The sequence below is a fragment of the Petromyzon marinus genome (genome assembly GCF_048934315.1).
Source record: "Petromyzon marinus isolate PM22_M1 ecotype Great Lakes invasive population chromosome 76 unlocalized genomic scaffold, UKy_Petmar_22M1.pri1.0 chr76_unloc.3, whole genome shotgun sequence".
NCBI lineage: Eukaryota > Metazoa > Chordata > Hyperoartia > Petromyzontiformes > Petromyzontidae > Petromyzon > Petromyzon marinus.
The window spans coordinates 457,875-478,525 of record NW_027422620.1 but is presented as its reverse complement, the minus strand read 5'-3'; the positions used below and the strand labels follow the sequence as shown (position 1 = coordinate 478,525).

Below are 20,651 nucleotides of genomic sequence, written 5' to 3'. Positions count from 1 at the left end.
CACCACAGAACGGCTGGCAAACAGAGTTGAATGGAGGAGTCACCTTTCCTTCGACAAATACTTGTTACGTCCGACGGGAAGATGGGAACGTACGCTGAACTCGAGCCGTAGGTGGACCCAACCCTTTGGCAACACTTGACGTTCGGCCACTTCAGTTACGCCAAGGAAAGTGTACTCTCAGGGTGGGTGGCAGGGGTGGTTCGTAATGACTGTGTCGGCAAGTCAGCGAGCAACTGTTCAGGTCCTTAGTAAGGCATCAAGCCCTGGGGCTTGATGAGTAATGTTTGTCGTCTAACAGTCAAACCTCTGTTTTAATTCTCAAAGCTTGAATATTTGTCCCAAATTTTAGTGTAAAGTGTAAAACTAAATTTGGAGTAACTGGTCTGAGACCATCGATTCGCTACACCCGGGGACCCGGTTTAATCACAACTCAGTCTGTGTGAGTCTATGCGTCTCTGTGTGAGCCTATGGGTCTCTGTGTGATTCTGTGTGTCTGTGTGAGTCTATGAGCCTCTGTGTGAGCCTACGGGTCTGTATTAGTCTGTGTCTCTATGTGAGTTTGTGTGTCTCTATGAGTCTGTGTGTCTCTATGAGTCTGTGTGTCTCTTTGTGAGTCTACAGGCTCTATTGGTCTCTGTGTGAATTTGTGTCTGTGAGTCTATGGTCTCAGTGTGAGTCTATGGGTCTCTGTGAGTCTATGGGTCTCTGTGTGAGTCTATTGGTCTCTGTGTGAGTCTATTGGTCTTTCTAAGTCTATGGGTCTCTGTGTGAGTCTATAGGTCTCTGTGTCAGTCTATGGGTCTCTGGGTCTCTGTGAGTCTATTGGTCTCTCTGAGTCTATGGGTCTCTGTGTGAGTCTATGGGTCTCTTTGTGAGCCTATGGGTCTCTGTGTGAATCTTTGAGTCTCTATGCGAGTCATTGGTCACCATCAACTCTAAAGTTTAGAACCCGGTTTACTCGCAGGCGCCTGCCCGGATTAAAACTCAGGCTCTGAGTGGTGCCTGCTCTCTCTGAGTAGCCTGGCTGCCTCCTACTGTCACAATTATCAGCCATGTTTAGTCTGTTTCTGGATCCAGGCCTCATCAACCCATTGGCAGCTCGCTGTATTCTTCTCCGCTTGCTCCGGTTTCGTCCTAAATGTAAACATTAAGTTATCGGCGTCTTCTTACCGTGTGGCTGCTGATGTAGATGCAGAGCAACACCTCCAATTTCACATTCGGGTGGCCGAGCCAGACAACCACGGCACCAGGAGCGGCAGCGGCAGAGTATGCCTCCATGATGTCTCCTTCGTATTTGTGGATGGGGGTGTTGCGTCGTTATACGTTGCACTGCGGTGTCTGTTCTGGATGACCACAGTCGCCATACTAATGCATCAGGTATCCGCATCTACTGCCACGGTTTGTGCGGTGGATGCGGGTTTAGGGTGGACCATGAGTAGCTTCGTGAAAGATCAGAACCAGGGTTCTTAATTGGCTGAGGACACCTTAATGCGTAGAAGATAGAGCTCCAGATGTTGCGGACTCGGTAGTAGCGGAGCGGTGTGTCTCTTCGATCCCTCCCACCCCTCCCTCCCCCTCCCTCCCTCCCTCCCTTCTCTCCCTCCCTCCCTCCCCTCTCTCTCCCTCCTCCCCTCCCTCCTCCCCTCCTCCCTCCCCTCCCTCCCTCCTCCCCTCCTCCCTCCTCCCTCCCCTCCCTCCCCCTCTCCCCTCCCCTCCCTCCCTCCCTCCCTCCCTCCCTCCCTCCCTCCCTCCCCTCCCTCCCCCCTCCCTCCCTCCCTCCCTCCCTCCCTCCCTCCCTCCCTCCCCTCCCTCCCTCCCTCCCTCCCTCCCTCCCCCTCCCTCCCCCTCCCTCCCTCCTCCCTCCCTCCCTCCCCTCCCTCTCTCCCTCCCTCCTCTCCCCTCCCTCTCTCCCTCCTCCCTCCTCCCTCTCTCCCCCCCTCCCTCTCTCCCCTCCCTCCCTCCCTCCTCCCTCCCTCCCTCCCTCCCTCCCTCCCTCCCCTCCTCTCCCTCCCCTCCCTCCCCTCCCCTCCCTTCCTCCCTCCCCTCCCTCCCTCCCCCCTCCCTCCCCTCCCTCCCCCCTCCCCTCCCCTCCCCCCTCCCTCCCCTCCCCTCCCCCCTCCCCTCCCCCCTCTCCCCTCCCTCCCCTCCCTCTCTCCCTCTCCTCCCTCCCTCCTCTTCCCCTCCCTCCTCCCCTCCTCTCCCCTCCCTCCTCTCCCCTCCCCTCTCCCCTCCCCCTCTCTCCCCCCTCCCTCTCTCCCTCCCTCCCTCCCCTCCCTTCCTCCCCTCTCTCCCTCTCCCCTCCCCTCCCTTCCTCCCCTCCCTCCCCTCCCTCCCTCCCCTCCCTCCCCCTCCCTCCCCTCCCTCCCTCCCTCCCTCCCCCCTCCCCTCCTCCCTCCCTCCCTCCCCTCCCTCCCTCCCCTCCCTCCCTCCCCTCCCTCCCTCCCTCCCTCCCCTCCCTCCCTCCCTCCCCTCCCTCCCTCCCCCCTCCCCCCTCCCCTCCCTCCCCCCTCCCCTCCCTCCCCACTCCCCTCCCTCCCCCCCTCCCTCCCCTCCTCTCCCCTCCCTCCTCTCCCCTCCCTCCTCTCCCCTCCCTCCCTCTCTCCCTCCCTCTCTCCCTCCTCTCCTCCCTCCCTCCCTCCCCTCCCCTCCCTCCCTCCCTCCCCCCTCCCTCCCTCCCTCCCCCTCCCTCCTCCCCCCCTCTCCCTCCCCCCCCTCTCCCTCCCTCCCCCCCCCCCTCCCTCCCTCCCCCCTCCCTCCCTCCCTCCCCCCCTCCCTCCCTCCCTCCCCCCCCTCCCCTCCCCCCTCCTCCCTCCCTCCCCTCCTCTCCCCTCCCTCCCCTCCCGGGCACCGAGTCCACGTCGCGATGCCCGCACGAGTTCTCTTCTGGGCGGTGAGCGTCAAACGCCGTGCACCAACCCTCACGGTTTGTACACTCCACAGTTGTGCGTCAAGCAAGCCGCGTCTGCCCGCCGGCCTCGGTTCGCGTGGTTGCTTTGTGCGTGGTCGTGCCAATTGATCGGCCACGGCTTTGCAGCCGTCTGCTAGAGAGAGAGAGAGACACTTGAATTTTGCCTCGTTAAGCACAAGAGCCACTTCGATGTATGGCAGCTGATGCGGACACTTGATGATGATGATGATGACGCTATAAATTTCCACACGATAAGCCACTTTGTTGAGCTAGCATTTGTGGTGGTCGGGTTGCGCCTGAAAAGTTAGTTAATATCTCGGTGGGCTTTGCCTGGAAGGACGGGGATGGTTTAGTGTTGTGTTTGTATGTTTTTGGTGATTTGTGTTACCTGTCCTGTACTTCTCACTACTACTATCGTGTTGTAGTACTGTTGTTGTAACATGCTTACCTGCTCCCTGCTGGAAATCGGTGAAAAAGAGTCCTTCATAGCTGATCGGATTACTCTCGTATAAATAAATATTCTGATTCTGCGCGGCAGACTGTGGTCACCACCCGAAAGAAAACCATGGACCGTTGTGATGCACCCTCGGTTGTCACACAGACGGCTCGATTGTAGCGCAAACTTGGTTGTAAAGCAAACTCGATTGTAGCGCAAACTCAGTTGTAGCGCAAACTCAGTTGTAGCGCAAACTCAGTTGTAACGCAAACTCGATTGTAACGCAAACTCGGTTGTAACACAAACTCAGTTGTAACACAAACTCGGTTGTAACACAAACTCGATTGTAGCGCAAACTCAGTTGTAGCGCAAACTCAGTTGTAAAGCAAACTCAGTTGTAACACAAACTCGGTTGTAACACAAACTCGATTGTAGCGCAAACTCAGTTGTAACACAAACTCAGTTGTAACACAAACTCAGTTGTAAAGCAAACTCAGTTGTAACACAAACTCAGTTGTAACACAAACTCGGTTGTAACACAAACTCGATTGTAGCGCAAACTCAGTTGTAGCGCAAACTCAGTTGTAAAGCAAACTCAGTTGTAACACAAACTCGGTTGTAACACAAACTCGATTGTAGCGCAAACTCAGTTGTAACACAAACTCAGTTGTAACACAAACTCAGTTGTAAAGCAAACTCAGTTGTAACACAAACTCAGTTGTAACACAAACTCGGTTGTAACACAAACTCAGTTGTAAAGCAAACTCAGTTGTAACACAAACTCGGTTGTAAAGCAAACTCGGTTGTAACACAAACTCAGTTGTAACACAAACTCGGTTGTAACGCAAACTCAGTTGTAACACAAACTCGGTTGTAACACAAACTCGGTTGTAACACAAACTCGGTTGTAACGCAAACTCAGTTGTAACACAAACTCGGTTGTAACACAAACTCAGTTGTAACACAAACTCGGTTGTAACACAAACTCAGTTGTAACACAAACTCGGTTGTAACACAAACTCAGTTGTAACACAAACTCGGTTGTAACACAAACTCAGTTGTAACACAAACTCGGTTGTAACACAAACTCAGTTGTAACACAAACTCAGTTGTAACACAAACTCGATTGTAACGCAAACTCGGTTGTAACACAAACTCAGTTGTAACACAAACTCAGTTGTAACACAAACTCGGTTGTAACACAAACTCAGTTGTAACACAAACTCGGTTGTAACGCAAACTCAGTTGTAACACAAACTCAGTTGTAACACAAACTCAGTTGTAACACAAACTCAGTTGTAACACAAACTCAGTTGTAACACAAACTCGGTTGTAACACAAACTCAGTTGTAACACAAACTCAGTTGTAACACAAACTCGGTTGTAACGCAAACTCAAGTTGTAACACAAACTCAGTTGTAACACAAACTCGGTTGTAACACAAACTCGGTTGTAACACAAACTCAGTTGTAACACAAACTTGGGTTGTAACACAAACTCAGTTGTAACGCAAACTCGGTTGCCCGGTTCACAGAGGAGGAGGTGTCATCATCATCATCACAGCCAGACACAGCTGCTCCGCTATTCCTGTCTCCGCAGCCATCTGGCTCAACCAACCACCTCAGCGCAAGGTGACAGCCATTGTCTCCACACCCTACGTCAGCCACACGAGGCTCACACCGAGACCCATAGACTCGCATAGAGACCCATAGACTCGCATAGAGACCCATAGACTCGCACAGAGGCCTGTAACTTTACGCACTGGAGCGTACACTGAAAACTTCTGTGTCAATAACCTGCGTGGCCTTAAAGGAAAAATAAATAGACAACGTTTCGGGCAATGGCCCTTCCCACAAGACGGGCAGGTTTACAAACCCACTCGGGAGCGATCCACCAACCCTCCTTGGGCATCGCGTTACCACCCACAGTGCCAACGCGCGAGAGCGCGAGAGCGAGCGTGGACTCGTCGGTAGAATGCGTCCCTCCCTCTCCTCCTGGGTCGGGTGCTCCCAATGCAAAACGACGCTTGGCAATGAGCCCGGTATTGGGAATTCCACATTTACTGCCGTGGATCGGGCGGGCAAGTCCGTCTTGTAACGCAGACACTGCCGACTTCCCACAAAGTGGTACTGATTTTATCTCCTTTGGAGTGATGGGTGGTCTGAGTTGAGTCCACACCCTCCCCTGTTCCAATGTCTGGCGCTGGTGCAGTCCCACTGAGGGCCCTGAGTGGGAATAATAATTGAAGGCCACTTCCTTTCAATCCTATAAAGTCCGAGTGAGAAGGCAGACGAGATATCGACAAGAGGCAGTGACGAGAGCGATGTGAGGTGAGAGAAGAGATGTGGACAGGACAGAGGGGGTGTAGCTAGACCGTGGACACGTGGACGATGATGGAGATGGGGAGAGAGGTGATTACAGCAGGCACGCTGGAGATGAGAGTGGCGCATTTGGAGTTTTTGTTGCTTTTTTTTAATCGGTTCAGTTGTAGGTTTTAGCATTTCGTTTTTAATGCCGGGTTTGACTGCCATGCGACAAGCATCATTCTCAAATTTTGACTTAAAAACTTTCGTGACTGCAGGAATTCATATTCTTTGGTTCTTTCGGTAAAGTCACAGATTAAAATAAAATAAAAAATATATTTAAAAAACCACTAATGTAGACTCTAGCCTGGTTCTTAATCGGAGTGAGTGTACTGGCAATCTATAATGTTGACTGTAGCCTGGTTATTATGTTTGGTGAGTGTACTGTTAGTCTGTAATGTAGACTGTAGCCTGGTTCTTAACCTCCGTGAGCGTACTGGCAGCCTATAATGTAGACTTATTATTGGTTCCTTCAGAAATAAAAATAAAATAAAGGAAGGAGCCATCTGAGGATCCCATCAAAACCATCACCTTGCCATACATAGCAGGAGTAACCAAAAATATTTCCAAAATCATGAGCAAACACAAGATCCAAGTCCGATTTAACACAGTGCATAAAATTCGTGATCTGATCCCATCTGTGAAGGACAAGATTCCTGACATGCATTACCCCGGCGTCTACAAACTAAGCTGTATCTGCGGCAGCAGTTACATTGGGGAAACTAAGCAACATGTCTCGGACTGTGTTCGTGAACACAAGGCAGATCTGAAACACGGTAGGACCAATACCTCGGCCGTGGCTGATCATTACTTTAATGCGGCTGGCTGACACAAAATTGATTTCTCTAAGACAATGGTACTTTGCAAGCCTACTGGCTTGCAACAAAGATTCGTTCATGAAGCCATCTATTTTTACAAATACAGAGACAATTTCAACCGAGAGGCAGGTTATAAACACGGCAATCATTGGAAAGATGTCATCAACCACTTTGGGTCATGACTTGATTTGTGTTTTCTTGTCAACCTCCACCATCAGCAGTGTGGCTGTGTGGAGCGAGGTGCAATGATTGCCTGGTGGCCCTTTGATTGGTGTAGTTGTTTGTTTTCTCCAACATTAATATTAGCTGCCCGCCCATGCTGCTGACACACTTTGACTACGCCCATCTCTAAACCTTTATGAACAGTTTGCCTTTAGAGGCTAACCCCCTTTTTCTGATGACGACCGCTTGTGTTGCGATCGAAGCGTAGTGGTTTTTATTTGTATTACTGAAAGACTCCCAGTACACTCGCTCAGGTTAATAACCATTGCTACAGTCTACATTATAGACTGCCAGTACGCTCACCGAGGTTAATAACCATTGCTACAGTCTACATTATAGACTGCCAGTACACTCACTCAGCTTTATAACCAGGCTACAGTCTACATTATAGACTACCAGTACACTCACTCAGCTTAATAACCAGGCTAGAGTCTACATTATAGACTACCAGTACACTCACTCAGCTTAATAACCAGGCTACAGTCTAGATTATAGACTACCAGTACACTCACTCAGCTTAATAACCAGGCTACAGTCTACATTATAGACTGCCAGTACACTCACCGAGGTTAATAACCAGGCTACAGTCTACATTATAGACTACCAGTACACTCACTCAGCTTAATAACCAGGCTACAGTCTACATTATAGACTGTCAGTACACTCACTCAGCTTAATAACCAGGCTACAGGCTACATTATAGACGACCAGTACACTCGCTCAGCTTAATAACCAGGCTACAGTCTACATTATAGACGACCAGTACACTTACTCCGATTAAGAACCAGTCTACAGTCTACATTAGTGTTTTTTTAGTTAAAAAAATGTGTATTCACTTTATTTTTTTATTTTCTATCTACGTGACTTTACCGAAGGAACCAAACACTAAGTATCACTCTCACATGCAGAGCGGGTGGAGGAGCACCGTCCTCCAAAAGTGGCAGTGCTCAGCAACCGGTGTGCTCTGCCAAAGGCTCTCAGCAGCAAGGGTTGTACTGCGGTAAATGTCAGTGATAGGATGGAGCAGCGGTTCCTCTTAGCCTAGAGTGCACGCACTCCAAGGGGGTGCATGATGCCCTTTCTGGGGGTGCGAGACATGGCCCGAATTTATTTAGAAGGCAAAATATCAAAACACAAGTTAAGCATGGTGCCACGTAAGTACAACTTACTTTGTTTCATCAAACCCTAAATATTTATGAACATTGTCCACTTTTTTTTTTACAATCGAGAACCAAAAGGGGGGTGGCAGTAAAGGTTAAGAACCACTGGGGTAGGGTGAGAACTCGACAGCTCGCACGCCGGGACAGACCGAAGTCTCCCCCTCTCCGGCAGATACCCATCGGACCCCCACGCCCCCCCATGCCCCCCACACCTCTCAGCTCCCCTAGCAGTGGAACCCACAAACGTCAAGCAAGCACTGAAAGTGTGCGCGATAGAGTGAGCTCGCTCGCTCACTCACTCACGAGAAGGAGGTCGGGAGCTCTGTGTGTGTGTGTACTTATGCGGCGGTAGTGTAGCGGTTAGCACTCTGCGCTACGAACCTGGCGACCCGGGTTCGATTCCCGCTCACGGCCAACACCAGTGACGATTATTTGAACCGGTACCGGGCCTCTCCCCTAGGTTGGCTCGGCCTCAAATAAGTACCTGGTGCGGCGTGTAAACATCGCCACTGGGGAGACAAAGGCGGTCGGGCGTGGTGTTGGCCACCGACCCCCTCGTGTGCCGTTCCGGCCTTCATAGGTGCTCACTAACAGCACTTGCCCCAACATTATGTTAAAGGCTATACGGGGGACCTTATTCTTTATACTGTGTTAAACTTCTGTTCCACCGTTCTTAGTCTGCCGTGCTAATGTGTTGTGTGAACTCGTGGCCACTTTAAGCGACTCTTAGATGGTAGCCCTCTTGCACAGACCAATCAGTTTCCACGACAGCCCACAGATTATCAGAGCGTGTTTTACCACAAGCTTAATGCAGAGACGCGATGCCTTGCAAAATGTTTCTATTTGGTTTTTGAACATCTTAACACAACTCCTGTCTCATTGCCAGCAAGGGTAACAAAACCTCTTCTTTGTTTTTCATAATTTTGACAGTACTGGCCAAAAATGTCCCATAGATGTAACTGCTCTCCCCGTGCTGTCCGCCTTTTGGCGTTGTTCTCTGGTCTGACACTGGTGGTGAGATAACCCACAAAGAAGGCTGCTGTCTCTGGTGTAGGCCAATCAGTTTCAAAGACAATGCATATAACATTATTATTATCAGACCTACGTTTTGTTTTCCGTTTTGCCCCAAGTAATGTGTGGCCAATGTAGACACTTGATGTCTTGCAATCGGGGTGTGTGTGTGTGTGTCTGTGCGTTTAAACATCAATACGCAACTCCTGTTTTAGTGCCGGAAAGGTTACAGATGCCGTTTCTTATTTTGTTCATCGTTTGACTGCACTGACGCAATATTGTTGTTATTTGTAACCCGTGCTCAAGGTGGCCTTTGTTTGCTCGTGCGAGTCGCAGTGACAACTTTGGTCTCCGCAGACATCGGTTCGACTGTCGCGGGACAAACGCCGCTGGCGGTGGCTGGGTTGGTGGAGGTCCGAGCGGCACCACGGCTACCACCGCCTCCATCTCCACCACCACCTCCACCACCACCATCTCCACCACCACCACCTCCATCTCCACCACCACCACCACCATCTCCACCACCACCACCTCCATCTCCACCACCACCACCGCCTCCATCTCCACCACCACCTCCATCTCCACCACCACCACCATCTCCACCACCACCACCACCTCCATCTCCACCTCCACCACCACCACCACCTCCATCACCACCACCACCACCACCACCTCCATCTCCACCACTACCACCACCTCCATCTCCACCACCACCTCCATCTCCACCTCCATCTCCACCACCTCCACCACCACCTCCATCTCCACCTCCATCACCACCTCCACCACCACCTCCATCTCCACCTCCATCTCCACCACCACCGCCACCACCACCACCACCTCCACCACCACCGCCACCACCTCCATCTCCACCTCCATCTCCACCTCCATCTCCACCACCTCCACCACCACCTCCATCTCCACCTCCACCACCACCATCTCCACCTCCACCACCACCACCACCTCCATCTCCACCACCACCGCCACCACCACCACCTCCACCACCACCACCTCCATCTCCACCACCACCTCCATCTCCACCACCACCACCTCCATCTCCACCACCACCACCTCCATCTCCACCACCACCACCTCCATCTCCACCACCACCACCACCTCCATCTCCACCACCACCTCCATCTCCACCACCACCACCACCTCCATCTCCACCACCACCTCCATCTCCACCACCACCACCGCCACCTCTCTCCCCCCACGTGAGAACGCGAGAGCACGGCATACAACAATGCGCAGTGAAACGAAATCCTCCTCGCTCCTCGGCCGAGCGACTCGCACTGAGCCCCCGCGCTAAGTGGCGGGGGGTAGAGGGGGGGGAGCCATGAATGATTGATGCACCGACTCGTGCATAATTTATTGCCATCTGTGCGGCGTGCGTTCGTGTGTGTGTTTGTGTGTGTGTGCGTGTGTGTGCGTGTTTGTGTGTTTGTATGTGTGTGTGTTTGTGTGTGCGTGTGTTTGTGTGTGTGTGTTTGTTCGTGTGTCTGTGTTCGTGCGTGTGTTTGTTCGTGTGTGTGTGTTCGTGTGTGTGTTTGTTCGTGTGTGTGTTTGTTTGTGTGCGTGCGTTTGTGTGTGTTTGTGTGTGCGTGTGTGTGCGTGTGTTTGTGTGTGTTTGTGTGTGCGTGTGTGTGTGTGTTTGTTCGTGTGTGTGTTTGTTCGTGTGTGTGTTTGTTCGTGTGTGTGTTTGTTTGTGTGCGTGCGTTTGTGTGTGTTTGTGTGTGCGTGTGTGTGTGTTTGTGTGTGCGTGTTCGTGCGTGTTCGTGCGTGTTTGTCCGTGTTTGTCCGTGTTCGTGCGTGTGTTTGTGTGTGTGTGTTTGTGTGTGTGTTTGTCCGTGTTCGTGCGTGCGTTTGTGTGCGCGCGCGCGCGCATGCGTGTATTTGTGTGTGTGTTTGTGTGTGTCTACGAACCTGGCAACCCGAGTTAGATTCCCGCTCACGGCCAACACCAGTGATTGCGATGATCTGAACCGGTCCTGGGCCTCTGCTAGGTCGACTCAGCCTCAAATTAGTACCTGGTGTGGTGTGTAAACATCGCCGCTAGGGAGACAAAGGCGGCCGGGCGTCATGCTGGCCACCCACCCCCCTCGTGTGCCACAGTGACGGCCTGCATAGGTGCTCGCTAACAGCACTTGCCCCTGCAGTCTGTTGAGGCTGTAACCGGGGGGATCTTTGTCTTTGTACGTGCGGGGAGTGGTGGCACAGCGGTTAGCGCCCTGCGCTCCGAACCGAGCCAATTTAATTTGACCCGGGGTTAGATTCCCGCTAGCAACTCGGTGGCGAGTTACATCTTCTCAACTCGCATCGCTGCCCCAGACATCTCCCCGGGGGCGAACCGGACCATAAGTGCGTATCTGGCGCGGTGCGTATTAAACATCATCGCCGGGGAGACAAAGGGGGCCGGGGATGAGGGGTCCCCCGTCACCACACCCGACGCAGGTGAGCTCCGTTGCCAACCATCACGGCGGCCGCTTGCTAACACAACGCGCCCCCTCCCCCCACGCATTGTAAGGCTACACGGGCGAGCTTTGTCTTTGTGACGTGGTGGTGGGGGTGGTGAGGGTAGAGGGGTGGTGGTAGGGGGGTGCTGGTGAGGGTAGGGGGGGGGGTGGTGGTAGGGGGGTGCTGGTGAGGGTAGGGGGTGAGGTTAGGGGGGGTGGTGGTGAGGGTTGCGGGAGTAGGGGGGTGATGGTGAGGGTAGGGAGGGCTAGGGGGGTGAGGGTAGGGGGGGGGGTGGTAGGGGGTGCTGGTGAAGGTAGGGGGGTGGTGGTAGAGGAGTGGTGGTGAGGGTAGGGGGGGGTGGCAGGGGGGAGCTGGTGAGGGTAGGGGGGTGGTGGTGGGGGGGGTGGTGGTGAGGGTAAGGGGGTGGTGGTGAGGGTAGGGGGGATGGTGGTGGGGTGGTGGTGGTAGGGGGATGCTGGTGAGGGTGCGGGGTGCTGGTGAGGGTAGGGGGGTGGTGGTAGGGGGGTGCTGGTGAAGGTAGGGGGGTGGTGGTAGAGGGGTTCTGGGGGGCACGGTTTCTGACAAATCATTGCGTCTCTCGTCTCTCCCCCTCGCTCGTGGCGGTTTTCCTTTTGAGGGGCAATCTCGCGATTGTGAATCTCCGGCTCGGCGGTTAGCGCCCGGGGGTTGCCGTCTTATAGAGTCAGCTGATATGTGGGGAGGAGGAGGGGGGGGTTAAAGGCGCGAGCCCCCACCACCTCTTGCGACGTGCTCGCTTCACGCCGCTCCCAAGTGCCACCAGGTCGGGGGCCGTCCGCCACAGTGGCCACGTGCCGCCCCGACACCCCCCCCACCCCCCCATGAATTCAGTGACCTGCATTCGATTCGTTTCTGAACGCGAGTGGCCGGGGCGACACCTGAACCACCGCTTCTACCCCCCCCACTCCCCCCCCCCACTCCCCCCCCCACTACCCCCCCACACCCCCCACTATTTTACCACCAACCCGCGCTGACCGTTGTGGTGAAGTATGCTCCAAATCCCCCCATAGAGATATCTTAAGAGACGGAGGCCACAGTGGTTGTAACGGGCGATTTGGTTCAATTCCCACTGTTGAAACAATGGCGCGGGAGGCCTCCATCCAGCAGCGGATTGACAAAAGGGGCGTGGGTGTTAGGACGTAATGGGATAATGGGGAGACACTGTTAATGAATAGCGGTCTCTTAAACCGGGGGCGGGTCCGGGTCTCATGTTGCCACCCAGGTACGGTTTCCCTGGCTCCTGATAGCAGATCGCCTCCTCGTGTTGCTGTCTAAATGCCCGGCTATTTATAGCCCAGACGATTGCGGGGACGCCACGGACGCCGCCGCCCGCGACCCTCGATGTCCAGCGCGATCTGGACTCGAACCGCGGCGGTCTCAAAGGCGGTTCCTGTTACCGGCACGCTCACGCACATTCACAGGCGAGCTGTGATTCAAAGCAAGTCATCTTATTCGTAATAAAGGCTTTTGGGTTTGAGCGCTTAAGTATAAATGCGTCGCAAACCCTCCACCACCCAAAACGGGCCAGCAGTAAGAAATTGTGTCACGTTAACAAAACGCCAATTAGTTACTTCTTCAGCGCCAGCGGTGTGTTTGAAGACTGAATCCACAACATTTAGAATTTGAGTTGTACGACGTTTCGCAGGTAATTACATCCAGCATCTTCGGACGATTTGCCAGACTAGTGAAGCCATCCACCTGCTTCCGGTCTTAGTGCAGGACGACGTCATCATTGAACCCCATCAGGTTTCGAGATCAGAGGCGGAGGTGGGGGGTATTGTAATTATATAAGCCTACGTGTGAAACAAGTCATCTTAGTTCACCCGCAACGTGTAGCTCGGCTCACGCACCACTGGAATCCTCCCCCCTTCCCCCATACTTTGTAAACAATTCCCGTGCAACTGGCTAAACGAGATTCACCTTCATCGTCATCGAGTGTAAACAAACGTAAACATGAACTCAATACCGTGGTAGAGTAGGGGGGGGGGGGTTCAGCTAGCGGTGCATCCCCCGGTCATCTCAGTCAGCCAACCCATGGCACCTGGGTCTATCCCGAGACCTACAGTCAGCGAGCCTTTGACACTTTACGTGGCCTCAAAGTGCACCTGGCCTGGCACGGGCGCCGTGGGGATGTCACCGTCACTTAGTGGCGAATGGCGGCTGTATTGGTATTGACCTTTAAAGGAAAAAAAAATAACACAATAGGCGAGGTCTCGTTGCAATGTTCCCCTTCCGCATAGCGCACTCATCACAATTTATCTGTCTGTGCTCTGTGTTCCATTGGCAATGCAGCAGCAGTAGCAGCGTCACCGCCCAGCAATGCGCTTGAACCTGGCTTTCAGGTGTGGGTGAGGTTGGTAATAGCCTTGGCCCGGTCACTCAATCAATAACCGCACACACACAAATATTGCAGCGAAGGTGGTACAGTTGATCATCATCGATTATCCGACGGTCTCGGGCCAAGCTGGCAAAATCGTCAAAACCGCTCCAAAGGCTGTAACCGGTCCGGCGATCGTAAAACACACATCATGGTTGTGTTGACACAACAAAGCAGTAGTACTACGACTAGTTGTAGTACGAGAATACAACCATGATACTAGTAGTACTAGTAGTCGTACTGCTACGTACTACTGCTAGTACTACTGCTAGTAATACTATGTAGTACTAGCAGTAGGTACATGATGCAGAGTCTTCGAGATTGGAGTGGCAAGTACGGTACAGTAAATAAGATTAACTTTTTACAGTAGCATACCTATTTTTGTCAATTCGTATGTTCATTCATGCCAATTCCATATATAAGAATGCGCAAAAAAATGTAGCTATTACAAGTTATGGTTTAGCGATTATCCGGCATAAAAAATAATCGGATTCTTTCAGCCTCCAAAAATGACGACAATTACAGTTTTTTGTGACGAGCCACGGATCACCCCGCGGCACCCCGTGGCACCCCGTGGGACGGGTCGTCAGTATCCAAGAGGTCACAGGAGGCAATGTAACCAAGACATCTTCTTGAATAACTATTGACATATAGCGAAGGGTGTTATACAAAGAGGCAGAGTCGTGTCAATCGTTTTTTTTTGTCGTAAGGCGAGAGATAAATTAACCACCAGAGGTTCACATTTCGAGAGATTTTTTGTTTTCCCCCAACAGAGAGTGGCATTGCAAGGGAATGCAAAGCGGCGTTGTTCTCCGATGCTTGATCGGAGACAGTTTGTATTTTAATCAGCTTCAGCTGGGCAGGGCCTACAATAACCTGAATCCCAGTCCTGGGCCGTGGGGAGGGATTTATTGAATATACAGGGTGCTTAAAAATAATTTTAACACTTCTGAGAATTTGCAACAATACCACGAGAAATGTGCCTCCGGGCTCTGTAGACCACCTGGAGAAGATTCCAGGCACGTGTTGACAATGTTGGCGAACAAGTGGGAGACTCTTTGACTTTTTGAAGCTATTAATATTACATTTGTTATCATGTTACAGCGTATTATTAATTATCAGGTTTTTTTTCTCATTAAAAACGATAGTTCCAAATAAGTGGTAAATATTTTTGTGAGCACCCTGTATATAGAAGGCCGATTGAAGAAGGCCCTGGCAACCGTGGTTCCATGGTGTTCACCTGCTCACGCGTTACAGGTGAACAACTCAACACTGCGCGTGCGTGTGTGGCCTTACAAGGTAAAGCGTACGATAGGCGACGTTTTGGGCAACGACCCTTCGTCAGGGCGCACTCGTCAAACACTGGACTTGGAGGGAAAGGTGTTTGGTCGGCCACGTTTCGGTGCTATGCCACACACACACACACACGTTGTGTTGTTATTGACACGGGACGTGTTGAGTTGTTATTGTTGTTGGCTGTGTTGGTGCGCCGCTGCCATCGCAGCAGCAGCAACTAGTTTGCTCAATTACTGTACTCTGAATATTTTTTTGCTTTTAGAATCTGAATATTTATTTGGATCGGAGGAGGAATCCGATGAGCTATGAAGATCTCTTGTCACAGATGTCCAGAAGGGGCACGGGGTCAGAACGTTTGAACAACAAACACAATACTCACAGACACGCAAAGCCCACCGAGGTATTAACTCACTTCCATACTTGACATTAAGTGCCGAGACAATAGAACAATTATTTTTACCTTCTTTGGTTCTTTCGGTAAAGTCACGTAGAATGAGAATAAAATAATAAATTGATAAAATAAATATTCTCACGACGTTTCGGCCACAACACAAGCGGCCTTCATCAGGTGAAGGGACGAGACTGTCTGGTAGGACAGACAGACAGTCACAACACAAGCGGCCTTCATCAGGTGAAGGGACGAGACTGTCTGGTAGGACAGACAGACAGTCTCGTCCCTTCACCTGATGAAGGCCGCTTGTGTTGTGGCCGAAACGTCGTGAGAATATTATTGTGTTATTTTATTTTATCAATTTCTTATTTTATTCTCATTCTACGTGGTGGTGACTTTACCGAAAGAACCAAAGAAGATGAATCCTTGCAGTCACGAAAGCTTTAAATCGAAATTTATTTTTACGATTTTCCCTTTCCTTTCCTCCAGCCGACCCCCTGCCGTGGTGTTTAAATTAATGAAGAGGCGATGCAGTTGCCACCGCAGCATCTGTGGCCCCGCTGTGCTTGCGCCAGGCCAGGAGCGCCGGTTCCGTTTTTCCATTCGAATGCAGATGGTCTCGTTGACGAGCTGAGATTTGCATGATAAAGGATCCCCCCCCCCCCCACTCTTCACCCCTTCGGGGGGCCGGCGCCCGTTGACATCTGCTACCGCGTTTTTAAATACACCTCCAGCGCCACCACGGCCAGGCCCTGACTCCTCCTGGCGCCTCCGAGCCCTTTCCTTCCTTAGAGAACGGAGAAAACTGTGCACGTTACAAGTTGAGATCATCATCATCATCAGCTGTACCATCATGACCAACACTACCACCTTCCGCACCACCATCATCACCAATACCAGCTGCTCACCATGACCATAATAACCACCACCAGAACAACACCAACCACTTTCATCACCAACATCAACATCTCACTGTCACCACCACCATCGTCACCACCACTGCTATCATCACCACCTCCCCCCATCACCACCACCACCTCCCCCCATCGCCACCTCCCCCATTACCATCACCACCACCACCATCATCACCACCACTGCTATCATAACCAACTCCCCCCATCGCCACCGCCACCTCCCCCCCATCACCACCACCACCACCACCTCCCCCATCGCCAACACCACCTCGCCCATTACCATCACCACCACTTCCCCCATCACCACCGCCACCTCCCCCATCACCACCATCAACACCCCCCCCATCCACCTCCTCCCCCCATCGCCGCCACCACCACCCCCTCCACCCATCTCTCACCTCATTCTGAATACACATTTCGCCTGCTCTGGCCTCCACTGAGCAGTTGTAAAGGCATCAAGTTGCGTAGCTCTTTGCGGTTGTGTTAATCTAGAAAGCTGTCCCATTTCCTGGAGAAGCTCCCAGGACGTGGGGCGAAACATCGGACGTCGTGCCGAACAACAACACACAGTACAACCTGAAAACGCATCGGTGAGCTTCACAGCCGTGAGGGAGTTTGCCTTTGCGCGTGCGTGGGGAGCGGTGGCGCAGCGGTTCGCGCGCCGCGCTATGAAACCCGGTGACCCGAATTCGATTCCTGCTCCGTGTCTTCTATTTGCACCGATCCTAGGTCGACTCGGCCTTTAATTAGTTCCTGATGCGGTGCGTTAACATCGCCACTTGGGAGACAAAATCTGCCGTGTGGGGGTGTTGCTGGCCACTGACCCTTTGGTGTGCCGTGCCGGCCTTCAGAGGTGCTCGCTTAACAGCCCTTGCCCCAACAGCATGCTAAAGGCTATATGGGGGATCTTTGTCGTGGAGGGTATATATATTCTGATTGTGGTAAGTGGTGGTGTTGAAAGTTAGAAAACATGTACCGTGCTTCAAGGCAGGCTGCTCGAACTAAATTCCTGGCCATGGATCTTTCTCCCTTACTCCCTCTGCTTCCACGCGTCTCTCTGCTTCCACGCGTGTCTTTGCCTCACTGGCCCTGCGTCCCTCTGTTTCCATGTCCCGCTGTGTGTCTACGAGTCTCAATGTGCGTCTACGAGTCTGTATGTCTACGAGTCTCAATGTGTCGTTACGAGTCTCAATGTGTGTCTACGAGTCTCAATGTGTGTCTACGAGTCTGTGTGTCTACGAGTCTCAATGTGTGTCTACGAGTCTCAATGTGTGTCTACGAGTCTCAATGTGTCGCTACGAGTCTCAATGTGTGTCTACGAGTCTCAATGTGTCGCTACGTGTCTCAATGTGTGTCTACGAGTCTCAATGTGTCACTACGAGTCTGTGTGTCTACGAGTCTCAATGTGTCACTACGAGTCTCAATGTGTCTACGAGTCTCAATGTGTCACTACGAGTCTCAATGTGTCACTACGAGTCTCAATGTGTGTCTACGAGTCTCAATGTGTCACTACGAGTCTCAATGTGTGTCTACGAGTCTCAATGTGTGTCTACGAGTCTCAATGTGTGTCTACGAGTCACAATGTGTCGCTACGAGTCTCAATGTGTCGCTACGAGTCTAGATGTGTCACTACAAGTCTAAATGTGTCACTAAGAGTCTCAAAGTGTGTCTACGAGTCTCAATGTGTCACTACAAGTCTAAATGTGTCGCTACAAGTCTAAATGTGTCACTACAAGTCTAGATGTGTCACTACGAGTCTCAATGTGTGTCTACGAGTCTCAATGTGTCACTACGAGTCTCAATGTGTGTCTACGAGTCTCAATGTGTCGCTACGAGTCTCAATGTGTGTCTACGAGTCTCAATGTGTCTACGAGTCTCAATGTGTCACTACGAGTCTCAATGTGTGTCTACGAGTCTCAATGTGTGTCTACGAGTCTCAATGTGTCGCTACGAGTCTCAATGTGTCGCTACGAGTCTGTGTGTCTACGAGTCTCAATGTGTGTCTACGAGTCCCAATGTGTGTCTACGAGTCTCAATGTGTGTCTACGAGTCTCAATGTGTCGCTACGAGTCTCAATGTGTCGCTACGAGTCTCAATGTGTGTCTACGAGTCTCAATGTGTGTCTACGAGTCTCAATGTGTCTACGAGTCTGTGTGTCTACGAGTCTCAATGTGTCGCTACGAGTCTCAATGTGTGTCTACGAGTCTCAATGTGTCGCTACGTGTCTCAATGTGTGTCTACGAGTCTCAATGTGTCACTACGAGTCTGTGTGTCTACGAGTCTCAATGTGTCACTACGAGTCTCAATGTGTCTACGAGTCTCAATGTGTCACTACGAGTCTCAATGTGTCACTACGAGTCTCAATGTGTGTCTACGAGTCTCAATGTGTCGCTACGAGTCTCAATGTGTGTCTACGAGTCTCAATGTGTCTACGAGTCTCAATGTGTCACTACGAGTCTCAATGTGTGTCTACGAGTCTCAATGTGTGTCTACGAGTCTCAATGTGTCGCTACGAGTCTGTGTGTCTACGAGTCTGTGTGTCTACGAGTCCCAATGTGTGTCTACGAGTCCCAATGTGTGTCTACGAGTCTCAATGTGTGTCTACGAGTCTCAATGTGTCGCTACGAGTCTCAATGTGTCGCTACGAGTCTCAATGTGTGTCTACGAGTCTCAATGTGTGTCTACGAGTCTCAATGTGTCTACGAGTCTGTGTGTCTACGAGTCTCAATGTGTCGCTACGAGTCTCAATGTGTGTCTACGAGTCTCAATGTGTGTCTACGAGTCTCAATGTGTCGCTACGAGTCTCAATGTGTCTCTACGAGTCTCAAATGTGTGTCTACGAGTCTCAATGTGTCGCTACGAGTCTCAATGTGTCGCTACGAGTCTCAATGTGTCGCTACGAGTCTCAATGTGTCGCTACGAGTCTCAATGTGTCGCTACGAGTCTCAATGTGTCGCTACGAGTCTCAATGTGTGTCTACGAGTCTCAATGTGTGTCTACGAGTCTCAATGTGTCGCTACGAGTCTCAATGTGTCTCTACGAGTCTCAATGTGTGTCTACGAGTCTCAATGTGTCGCTACGAGTCTCAATGTGTCACTACGAGTCTCAATGTGTGTCTACGAGTCTCAATGTGTGTCTACGAGTCTCAATGTGTGTCTACGAGTCTCAATGTGTCTCTACGAGTCTCAATGTGTGTCTACGAGTCTCAATGTGTGTCTACGAGTCTCAATGTGTGTCTACGAGTCTCAATGTGTGTCTACGAGTCTCAATGTGTGTCTACGAGTCTCAATGTGTGTCTACGAGTCTCAATGTGTGTCTACGAGTCTCATTGTGTCACTACGAGTCTCAATGTGTCACTACGAGTCTCAATGTGTCGCTACGAGTCTCAATGTGTCGCTACGAGTCTCAATGTGTCGCTACGAGTCTCAATGTGTCGCTACGAGTCTCAATGTGTCACTACGAGTCTCAATGTGTGTCTACGAGTCTCAATGTGTCACTTCGAGTCTCAATGTGTCGCTACGAGTCTCAATGTGTCGCTACGAGTCTCAATGTGTCACTACGAGTCTCAATGTGTCACTACGAGTCTCAATGTGTCGCTACGAGTCTCAATGTGTGTCTACGAGTCTCAATGTGTGTCTACGAGTCTCAATGTGTGTCTACGAGTCTCATTGTGTCACTACGAGTCTCAATGTGTCACTACGAGTCTCAATGTGTCGCTACGAGTCTCAATGTGTCGCTACGAGTCTCAATGTGTCGCTACGAGTCTCAATGTGTCACTACGAGTCTCAATGTGTGTCTACGAGTCTCAATGTGTCACTTCGAGTCTCAATGTGTCGCTACGAGTCTCAATGTGTCGCTACGAGTCTCAATGTGTCACTACGAGTCTCAATGTGTGTCTACGAGTCTCAATGTGTGTCTACGAGTCTCAATGTGTCACTACGAGTCTCAATGTGTGTCTACGAGTCTCAATGTGTCACTACGAGTCTCAATGTGTTTCTACGAGTCTCAATGTGTGTCTACGAGTCTCAATGTGTGTCTACGAATCTCAATGTGTCGCTACGAGTCTCAATATGTCTCTACGAGTCTCATTGTGTGTCTACGAGTCTCAATGTGTGTCTACGAGTCTCAATGTGTCGCTATGAGTCTCATTGTGTGTCTACGAGTCTCAATGTGTCGCTACGAGTCTCATTGTGTGTCTACGAGTCTCAATGTGTCACTACGAGTCTCAATGTGTCACTACGAGTCTCAATGTGTGTCTACGA

At 51.4% G+C, this 20,651-nt stretch overlaps 1 protein-coding gene across 1 annotated transcript in view; it reads left to right on the top strand.

Moving 5' to 3' along the window:
• Window positions 1–20,651, top strand: part of LOC116958337 (uncharacterized) — a 57,861-nt gene that overhangs the window by 7,940 nt on the left and 29,270 nt on the right. The window contains exon 2 of the mRNA XM_032980892.2: window positions 4,879–4,975. The gene's annotated coding sequence lies outside the window, so the exon portion shown is untranslated. The remainder of the gene's footprint in view (window positions 1–4,878; window positions 4,976–20,651) is intronic.